Here is an 11,947-nt window from a genome sequence, read left to right on the forward strand (position 1 = left end):
AAAAAAAAAAAAAAAAAAGAAGGAATGCTTCTAAATGCATTCCATGAAGCTGGCATTACCCTGATACCAAAGTCAGATAAGGACACAACAACAGCAATGACGACAACTGGCCGATGCTTGAGGAACAAAGATGCAAAAGTCCTCACTGAGATCTTGCAAACTATTCAGTAACTCATTTTTATCTATTTAGAACTTTATTTTTATTAGTACATGTTTGTAGTACACATTGTTTATACTTATCATGGAGAGCTGGTACACGATACTCTTTAATTCTTTTTTTTTTTTAATTTCATCCCTTACCCTTTCCTTCCCTTTCTGCTCTTTGTAACTTATTGTACTCTTGCAAAGGCTCTATTTTCAAATGAAGTGTTTGTAATGGGGGAGGGGAGGAGGGGTGAAGGGAGGGCAGGGGCAAGGGAAATAAATGAGAACCAAGACCTGTCATGTAAAGGTACAAGATCCCAATAATGAATGTAACTGTACTGTATACCTAACATGTACCAATAAATGCTCTATTTTCATCATTGTTTTTTTTCCTTCAACTCTTTTTTTTTAATCATACACCATGACAAAGTTGGCTTCATCCCAAGGATGCAGGGACCACTCAACATATAAATCAATAAATGTAACATACCATAGAAATAGAACTAAGGATGCAAATCACACGATCAATCTCAATAGCAACATTGCTTCATGATAGGAACCCTGACGAACACACTGTAGAAGGACCTTTCCTCATATTGATAAAATCTATGCAGGACAAATTCATCTCCTGCATCATATGAATGGGGGAAAAAGCATCGTCTCTAAACTCAGCCATAAGACAAGGGTGTGCACTCTCACTTCTCCTGTTCAGTATAGTACTTGAAACTTTAGCCAGAGCAATTAGGCAAGAGAAGGAAGCAAAAGGGATAGGAATACCTACTTGCAGATATGCTTCTTTATGTGGAAGACCCTAAAAGCTCCATAAGAGGACTTTTAGATTTAAATAAATTCAGGAAAGTGATAGGATACAAAATCAACATATGAAATGTGCAACCTACAAAATTTAGTAGTATCCTGTATAGGCCACTGAAAAAGAAATTAGGAAAAAATTTGCATTTATAGTAACTTTAAAAAAATTAAATACCTAGGAATCAATGTAATGATGAAAGGGGAAGATTATTCTGAGTAATATAGAATTCTGAGGAAAGAAACTGAAGAGAACATTAGAAAATGGAAAGACATTCTTTCTTCTTGGATCATCAGAATTAATACTGTTAAAAATTGCCATATTACCAAAGGTGATTTATAGATCTAATGCAGTTCTATTAAAATACCAACAACATTCTTCACAGAACTAGGAAAGAAATTCTAAAATACATGTGAAACCAGAAATGACCTGAAATAGCCAAAGCAGCTCTCAGCCCAAAGAGCAAAGCAAAAGGCATCAATCATAGTATGAGATTTCATGTTATACTGCAAAGATATAGTAACAAGAACAACATGGCGCTGGCACCAAACCAGATGTGCAGATAATGGAATAAAACCGAAGACACAGAAATAAATTCATGTGCCTACAACTGTCTGATTTCTGACAAAGGAGCCAAAAGCGTACCCTAGTGGTTAGGGTAGAGTTCCAACTCGATTGACTTTGGGATCTACCTTCCCCAGGGATTGATGGAGTGCATTTCACACTGTGCCTCGGTGAGTCCGGGAGGCAAAGTGTTGGGGTTACATCCGGTCTCTTGACCCTTCTAATCTAGCGATCTCCCCTGGCTCGGCTTCCTGGCCACCGTGACTCAAGCAGCTTCCATCTACTACCCTCTTCTGCCATGAAGTCTCTTCCTTGAAGCCAGCACTGAAACCGTGAGCAGATTAAACCTTGCTCCTTGAAGGTTTAAGTGTTCAGTATTGCATGTCCGTGAGGAGAAAGCTGACTCACACAGATATATTGGGGGAATAGATAGCCTCCTTAACCAATGGTGCTGGGAAAACTGATTATCCAGTATGTGGAAGATTGATACAGGATCCCTAGCTCTCACGCTGTACTAAAATCAAATAAAGTGGGTCAAAGATGTAGATACTAAGACAGAAACTTTGAAACTACTGCAAGATAACTTAAGGGTAAACCTTGAAGCCATAGGTGTAGGCAAAGACCATCTGAGTAAAACTCCAATAGCACAGAAATAACATCAAGAATTAACAATTGAGACTACATCAAAGTAAGCTTTTATACAACAAGGAGAATAATCAATATGATGAAAAGAAAAACCACAGAATGGAATAAAAGTTTTGCCAACTACTCTTCTTGATAGAGAATTAATATCTAGAATATATGAGGAATTCAATACCCAATGCCATGAAAATAAATGATCGAATAAAAAATGAGCCAATGAACTGCATGGCCACTTCTCAGGAGATGTACAAAAAATCAATACATACGTGAAAGCAATGTTGTCACCTTTAGCCACTAACAAAATTCAAATCAAAACAACTCTGAGATTTCATCTTACTCAAGTCAAAAATCACTTTCATCAAGGACAGAAAAAGCAAGGCATGCTGGTGAGGACAGTGAAAGAGGAACCCTTCCCATTGCTGTTGGAAATGCCCTCTAGAACAATCACTGCAAACCAGTATGGAGATGCCTACAAAAAATAAAAATAAAAATTCCATTTGACTTAAGTCTAGCCCACTTGGGTGCAGTCTTGGGAGGCATGGCAGAGACATCATAGTACAGTAATTCATGCACACCCATGTTTAGAGCAGTGCGAGCTCTGGGTACCGCCAAATCCCTGTCAGCACACAAATGGATAAAGAAAATGTGGTACATATATGCAGTAGAATATTTCTACACCATGAAAAAGCATGAAATTATGTCAGTTGCAGAAAATGCATTAAAACTGAGAGTATTGGGCCAGGGATTTAGTTCAGCGGTTCAGTGGCCTGCCTTGCAAGTGCAAGGACCCGAGTTCAATCCCTGGTACCAAAAAAAAAAAAACAAAAAAAAAAAACAAAAATAGAAAAAATAAAACAAAAAAAAAAAAAACAAAAAAAAAAAACAAAAATGGAGAGTATCACAGACAATGAAATAAACCAAACTTAGAAATTTAAATATTTTTTGTTGTCTCTTTTATGAGAAACCTAATACATAAATAAATGAAAGAATAAAAGAGACCTGAAAGGAAACCAGGAGGCAGACTCTTGGAGAAGGAGAAAGAGGTCAGGGAAGAGGAGAGGCAAGGTAAAAAGGGGTACAAAATTGTCAAGATATGGGGTTTGCATGTACGATCCCCCTAAATGAACATCACTATTCTCTCTTTCTTTTTCTTTTTCTTTCTTTCTTTTCTTTTTATTGAGTTTATTGGTACAACCTAGGCATGCAATACAGTTACATTCATTATTGGGATCCTGTACTTTTACATGATAGGTCTTGATTCTCATTTTTTCCCTGTCCCTGCCTCTTTGCCCCACCCTTCCCACTTTCCCTACACCTTTAGCCCTTTACTTCCTATTTCACATTATTAATTATCTCATTAGGATCTTGTGTACTATTATAGTTTTTCACACCAGAGAAACTATTCGGTATTTCAGTTAAAGAAATATCTGTATGAACATTAAAAATAGGGAATCCTAACATAAAACTAAAAAGGAAAGTAAAAGAGAAAAGGCAATGATGTAAGATTAAAATAATCCTAAATTCTGAAGCTGAAAATGGTCCCTGAACGTATTGAAATTGCTTCTTGCTTTTGTAGTCTTATCTTATTCTTTGTTTTTCATTTAGAGAATGCTTTATTAGTTTCTGTAATCAAACTCGCATAGATATGACCTTACATATTTAATACAGTGCATTACCCCTGTACAAATGGAAAAAAAAATTAACATTTCTACACCAATATGGCCGTCAATTTCTGTACAATGCCAACTCAACACAGCAAATTGGGATAACTCTTCCCAAAGTTGACAGCACAGTTACAGTTTCCAAAAATTCTAATTTTATATATATATTTATTTATTTATATAAAAAGACCAATAATAGCAGTATGTTATGCATCAAAAGCAGCAACAGCTTTTCCAGGTTCTGCAGTCATCTGAACAAAATTATAGACATTCAGCACATTCCATTAAAAAAACAAAAACAAAAAAACAACAAAAAAGAATGATACCCAGAAAACAGCAAAGTTCTGTTGCTATTGTGGTACCTGGCACCATTTTTTTTATTAGCATCTTAATCATCATCTGGAAAGAGAACATTCTAGAGTAATATCATTAAATGTAGCTCTGATAAAGCACTATCCCTATGTATCATAAAGCAGGTACAAGATATTTTACATTCACAGAGGTATGATACAGTACCGCCCTACATCAATAATACTAGAATCAGTTTTGGTTTGAAATTTGTTTTGTCTGCAACTACAATTGCTACCCCTGCTTTTTTCTGGGCTCCTGTCACATGCAGAATTGTTTTCCATCCTTCCACTTTCAGACTATGGGCTTCGTTTTGCACTAGGTATGTTTCTTGTATACAACATATTGTTGGATTTTGCTTCTTATTCCATTTTACCAGTCTGTTTCTCTTGATTGGTGGGTTGAGGCCATTGGCATTGATGATTATAACTGATATGTACTGACTTATTATTGTCATGCTATTGGCCTTTTGTTGACTCTTTTTACTTTTTCGCCTTCTCCTTTTGGCTTCTTACCTTGCCTATTTGATTTGCTCTGTTGGGCCTCATGGTGTTGTTGCCTTCATTGTCTTTTTCTAGGATCTTGTTTAGAGTTGCTTATAGTGCTGGTTTGGTATTCATGTAGTTTCTCAGGTGTTCTTTGTCATGGAAGTGTCTTATTTCCCCATCCATTTTGAAAGAGAATTTTGCAGGATACATCAGTCTAGGTTGGAGGTTGTTCTCTTTTAGTACTTGAAATATCTCATTCCAGGCTCTCCTTTCCCCAAGGGTTTGTGTTGAAAAGTCTGCTGTGATTCTGATGGGCTTTCCTTTGCATGTGATTTGTTTCTTTTCTCTTACTGCTTATAGTATTTTGTTCTTCTGTTGGGTTTCTGGGATCTTGATTATTATATGCCTAGGTGTAGATTTTTTTTTTTTTGATCATGGTTAGTTGGAGTTCTATATGCCTCACTTATCTGTATGTCTAATTCTTCCCTTCTGTTTGCAAAGTTTTCTGTCATTAATTCTGTGAACAGCTTTTTTAAGTCATTTGTATTTTCTCCTACTACTTCATGGATTCCTATCAGTCTTAAATTATTCTTCTTTGCATTATCTAGGAGTTGTTGGATGGATTTTTCATGATCCCCTACTGTTTTTAAGAGACCTCTCTTTTCACGGTCACTGACTGCAATCTTATCTTCTATATCTGAGAGTCTATCTTCACATTCTCTTATTCTGTTGCATACACTTTCAATGGAGTGTTTAATTTCCTGGATATCTGTTTGAAGGATTCCATTTCTTTCCTATGTTGGGTGTTTATTGTGTCCATTTCTTTCTTATGCTGGGCCTTCATGGCTTCTATCCTGTTCCTGAGCTCATCTATTTTTTTGTCAGTTTCTGCTCTAGAGTCTTGAATCACGACTTGCATTTTGTGCATCATCTCTATGATTATCTGGGAAATTATTTCTGCTTTGAATTTTTCTAGAGCCTGATTGATCTGTTTTGTTACTTCCTGTGCATTGAGTTCAGGGTGTCCTGGTGGCTCACTATTGGCCTTTTCATCCTCATTTGCCCTACTGTTTGCCATTGGTGAACTGGAAGTCTGTCCTTGTGTCTTGCTGAAGTGTTTTCTCATTTTTATTTTTGTTGTCAGACTGTCCTTGGTTTAATCTCTGGATTATCACCCAAATCTTCCTCGTATAGTTGCTCCCTAGCTTCTGGGTCTCTAACAACCCATAGATATTCTCATCTCCATAACATCAGAGAAAACAGCTCATAAAATCAACCACAATCCTTTATCCCATTGATACAATCAGCAACACATTATGATCAAGCACAACTTGGAAACTGACCACCTGTGGTAGTCACTAGTCTATCGCCCTTAAACCATTTGAATTAAATTGAAATCAAGAAGCAGTCCAGAAATGTCTTCAGTGAACAAACTTTTCAGTATAGTATAATTACCATTTAGGATGGCGGCTCAGACAGAGCTAGGAGGCAAGACCCCTGATCTCAGTTAACTGATGGCTGAACCCCCTGACACAGACTGACCTCAGGCTGCAAGGACCAGATTGAGTTCCCCAACCTTCTGAATGGTTGAACTCCACACCGTTCTACTACAGGTTTCCCATGCCCTTTCTTTAAAGATGTTCAAAGTTAGGAACTCAGAAATATACCCTTTATGAACAACTCTGTCTCTGCAGAGTGGGTGTAAAGACTAGCACAATCAGGAGGTCTGAGAGTGCTTGGGGTAGGTAAGGGGAGTTATGGGGGTTCAGGGGCACCCGCGCTGCTACCTTACTGCCACTGGAGTGATGGCGGCTCTGGGCAGGAGAGGGAGTGGCTGTCCTTCCTGCAGTGAATCAGGGCACAGGCTACCTTCCTGGTGCTGGAGCCATCTTTCTTTTTTTTTTTGAAGACAGAGTTTCACTTTGTTGTTTAGACTGGTCTCGTAGCCCAGGATGGTCTTGAACTTACAGCAATTTTCCTTTCTTAGCCTCCCAAGTGCTGGTATTACAGGGATGCTCTATCATACCTACACTAATATAAAATTTGGAAAGAATAATAAGTAGAGGAGATGGCAGGTTGTGGTCAATAAACATGAGTGACAAAGCACACACTTGAGAATGCTTGGTACAAGTGTACCTGCTATACTTTTGCTGATAAGTGTAGCACCACACAGGATGGTTGTGGACACACGTGACCTCATCACAAGGTGGCTTGCTTTAAGATAAAAGTCCCTGGACCAAAAGATGGGAGATAAGGGAACTTTTAAGTTTGCTTGGTTAAAGTCACAGAAGGCAGATCCCTCATCCCTTCTTTCTCCAAGAAAATTAAAACTATCCCAAGTGGGCAGAGTCAATAATATTCGAATATATTTCATTAAATACTTACATTTAAAAATTTTTTTAATCAAGTAATTCATACATATAGTACCTGACTTTTTAAAAATTCATTGAACTCTGTGTTGTCCCCCTATGGGTTGTTTAACAGAAGTAATAATTCTTTTACTCATATCTTCTGGTATCAGCTATAATTTTTCCATTCTTCATAACTGAAATAACATGAATAAACTCCTTTTTCTTCACTTATCCATCTTTAATAAACTTCTCATTATTTTAAAGGGCTATAAATATATTTCATGCCAGCTTCACTTCCTGAGGTAGTATAGTATAATTTCATTATTACAAATGTGTAAATATTTTACTAGGTTGGAAAGAAGTGTACTATTTTCCATTTTCACCCCTTTACAACCTATTTACTTGAAGTTAATAACTATTTTAGTATTTTTTTCACATAAATTTCTTCTATTCACAAAAGTTAACACACTCATTGCTGTGTAGCACTGAATGTTGCTGTGGAAAGATATGAGGTCAAGTTGATTATTCCTTCATATAAAATATAATTTTCTCTCTGTGAGTTAGCAGATCTTCTCTTTGACATGAGTTTTACTCTTTTGATAATAATGTGCATTGGTTTGGCCCTCTTTTTGCATTTTCCTTGACAAGCCACTAGAAATTACATAATCACTCTGCCCCTGCCCACTTACAGTAATGGTTATGGTTAGGATTAGGATTAGGGTTAGGGTTAGGGTTAGGGTTCAAGATTAGCATTAGGTTTAGGTAAAACACAGGCTATATCATGGGGCAAGCAGCAAAGCAGAAGGTCTCACTTGGCTCCTGTAGTGATTCTGGTAATGTCTTGATCTGCTCCCCTCTACACGGTGGAAGCTAGCTTGATGAGAAGTGATTCAGTGGTAGATAAAGAACCTTAGTACAGTGAGCTGGTGGATTGGAAATGGCCCACCTGCTGTGCTAAGGACCATCTTAGCTAAGAAAATCGACAAGTGTAGAGCTGATGTCAAAATCCTGAGGGAGTGTATTTTTAGCCACAGAAGAGTGGGTGGCTGAGCAGACATTAATCTTGCAGTTGTCTACATCTTTGGTACATGTTCTCTGCTTACCTGATGGTCATAAGGTGTTCTGTATTCTATAAATCTAAATAAAGATTACTGATTAGGATGTCTATGACTGAGTTTTTCTTGCTCCTTTTCCAGAAATAGCTGACTCTAGCAGTTAATATCTTAAACATTTAGGCATGACTTTTCTTTAGAACTTCTAATATAGGGGAAAGGGAAAGAAAACATGAAGCACATTTTGAAAGGGTCATTTGCAAATGACAAGTTAACTCATTAGACATCTCCAGCATCACGGAGAATCCTGGGACCCTGGTTACTCTATCCCTCTGTCCTAAAGAGGTGGTTTTACTTCAACAGAGGAGAGCCAAGAAGTCCTCAGCTACTAGCACTCTTTCCTGCAAGTTTCCAGTTTCTGCAAGAGAAATGTCATTCAGAGAGCTTGGTGCTGTTGCCAACATCCCAGGTCCAGAGCGTGGCTCACAGATCTTACCAAGAGCAGGGATAAGGCCAGGGTGGAGCAGAGCAGAATATAACATCTGCTTCTGATCTTCTGTGAAAGATTACCAATCCTAATCTTTCCCTAAAATTGTTTCCTTGGCTGGTTTCATTTTTCACACAGCAAAGTTCTTTCCAGCGCTGCAAAGTTCAAACCTAAGGGTGATCTGAAAAACAGGGGTGGTTATGGAGAAAGTCTTCTAGGAGGGCACTAATGCAGCAATGAAAGTGGGTGGACTGTATGGGGTTAGTTTTCAAGTCCGAACAGACATCAAACACTGACCTAGTCACTAGTTCACCAAAGGGCCCTGAATGTGGCTACTGTAGCCTGTAGAGCCAGTTGTGCCCAGAGGCATTGCTGGAAACAATAAAATCTGAGTGGGCCAGGAAAAAAGAGGAATTGTGGGAAAACGTTACCCTGGGTGACTGTGAGCATCCTCAGGGCTGTGGCTCATGGAGAAGGACCTGCAGTGTTCACACTGTTCATGTTCCTGTGTTTATTTGTGTGTTGGGGCAGGGGTAGCTTCAAAGTCATTTATCTCATCACTATACAAACTGTACCTTTTAAATTTGTGCATTGTTTCATAACAAATAAGAATCTCAAAACTAAAAATATTAAAAAGAATAGAGGAAGGTACAAGGAAGCGAATTTAGTCAGCTAAAGTTGGGACCTTCAAGAAGAAGATACCATTAAATCGCAACTTCGAATATTATTTTAGCTAAAACTAAGAAATATGAATATGTAGTAGTTCCTAAGTGAGACAGAGAAAGAAATTAATATTACAACCCCATTGTGCAAAATACTTTGCATGCATTTCTATTTAAATTTTTAGAATTGTGTAGTTTAAATTAAAAGCACAGAAACAATGCACATTATATCGCAGGTATATTTACATGTGGAGTAAAAATAGAATATTCCTGAGCTATAATTAATATCAGAGAGAAATTTCCTTTCCCAAGCCTTAGGTTCTGAAGTCTAGGCACCCCCATAGTCAGATAACTGTGCTTTCCTTTCCCCACTTCTCATTTTTCCTCCTCTCCTCTCATTCTCTCAGAAGGCATAGGAATGAGATATCTCTTTGGTGATTTGAGAGGGAAGTTGTATTTGCTCTGCTTGGCCACTCTCTCCCTCCCTCCTCTCTCTTCAGATTTGCCTTCCTCAGAAAAAATGACCGTGTGTCTTTCCTGAGGTGAGTTTGGTGGAACAGGCTGTGTTCTTGTCAAACTCCTAAGCCAGGGGAATGTTAGGTACACATGAGGCCAGGTCCGAAGCAGGTGGCTTCTCCATCTCCTTCTGTCTGACTTCTGTGTTTGTCTTTCTCTTGGGTCTGGCCCAAGTGAGGGATGTTCAGAGCCTTACACATTTTTTTAAAAAAAATGATCTGCTATTTAGTAGCATAAGCCAGACAGCTTAGAATCTTCAGAAGGTAAGATTTCTCCCTACATTCTAGTTGCTAATACTAGAAAGACACGAGACTCATCTTCCTTTTAAAAGCTAGCAAAGAAAGAAATGAAACTGGAATTTACCCCTGGATAAAGAACCTGAGAAGGATGATATGCTGACAGCCAGGGTTCCCAGGTCTTCAATTCTATTTGTGTTTCTTAGTTCATTAAACTCAGTGCTGCTCGTGCCAGTATTTACTGTGCTGTCTTTAGCCAGGATGTTTTAAAGATGTAGGGAAGGTGGGATGGATAGGGGAAGGGTAATAAGGGAAAAGAAAAAAGTGTGAGATAATGAAAAGATGGAAATAAAGTGCTTGTAGGTGGGGAGGGGAGGAGGGGGTGAAGGGAGGGCAGGGATAAGGGAAAAAATGAGAACCAAGACCTGTCATGTAGAGGTGCAGGATCCCAACAATGAATGTAACTGTACTGTATCCCTAAAATGTACCAATGAACTCAATTAAAGCTGAAAAAAAAAGAAAGAAAAAGGGGGATTTCCCTAAACCTCTCATGTAGAATGCTATCATGAAGGAAAAGAGTCAGAGGACTACACAAAGCTCTTTAAAGCTCAATATTTACACTTGGAAGTTTTTCCAAAATAAATATTTTATGAATCTATATTATGGCAAGTCCTTGTTTCGGATGCTTGGATATAGGTTTTTTTTTTTTTTTTTTTTTTTTTTTTTTTTTTTTTTTTTTGTTTTTTGCAGACCTTTAAAACAATTGAGCATAAAAATATGCATTGATATCAAACCAAAATTCTCTGTGTGTATTCTATTTGGTATTTCATGTGTTGTCACATATCAAAAATGAGAACACTCTTTAAAGTCATTCCCAAATGCTATGTTCAGACTTTTTCACAAGGGACAGCTGGCAGAGGGCATTTGTGTATAGCACTTGTCTCAGAGTGACAAAAGAATTACACAACCACAGAAGAATTGAGGAGAAGTGGTGAAAAATGTACTCTGATGCTGATATATGGTCTACAGCAGTGCTTTTCAGACTGTCTCTGGTAAAGACAGTTGTTAGGCTTTTAAACATTTTAAAAACGTTTCCCTTTTAAAATACTTTTACAACTTGTTTGATCATTTTTCTTATAGAAATGCAGTTAAATTGATTTCTGGGGCAGCAGAAATAGCTCAGTGGTAGAGTGAGAGTTTTGCTTATCCTAATCCTGGATTCAATCCCCAGCATCAAAAAATCAAATTAGAAAAAATAGAATAGAATGGAAAAAGTGTCCTAATACCAGCCCGAGTCAGTTTTCATTAGGTTGAACAGACATGAGATTATTCTATCAGACTGCGTAAACAGTTGGAAATATTTATATGCAGCTTCTGTGTCTCCTTTGGTGTGGGCAAGTACCATGGTTTGTGGACAGGTACCACGGTTTATGGAAGAGCACCTGTCCAGTACCTCATTTACAGGACCACTGAAGTAAGGCTCTAATTTCTTTCTTTCTTGCCTTTATCTTTACCTTGAAAATAATACACAGATATGTTTGCTGTTGAATTTTTAAATTTGTGTTTCTTCCTTTAATACATTTCAGAATGAGCTCCTTTTCTAGTGTCAAGTTGTGAGCTCAATGGTCTGTCTCTGCGAGGTACTGCCTTGCTCGTGAGCTTTTGGAACAAGCAGCCCTGGTCCCTTTTCCATCCCTTGATGGTCAGAGGAGCGGCCCTGACATCAGGCCGACCAAGCGGTGGCATCCACAGATGCAACTGGGGTTGCTCTGTTCTTCCTTTCCTCTGCCCCTCTGCTCCCCGCTACCTTTTCCTGGCTCTTCTGCCCTCCATCACCCCTTCCTCCCTTCTTGTCTCCTTCCTCCACATATAGTAATGCACACCTGTCATTCCAGCCATCTGGAAGGGCTGAGGCAAGAGGATCCCAAGTTCGAGACCAACCTGGGCAAATTAGGAACTTAGAGAAACCCTGTCTCAAAATTAAAAAA

The sequence above is a fragment of the Fukomys damarensis genome, unplaced genomic scaffold, assembly GCF_012274545.1.
Source record: "Fukomys damarensis isolate Sample0158 unplaced genomic scaffold, DMR_v1.0_HiC HiC_scaffold_14, whole genome shotgun sequence".
Lineage (NCBI taxonomy): Eukaryota > Metazoa > Chordata > Mammalia > Rodentia > Bathyergidae > Fukomys > Fukomys damarensis.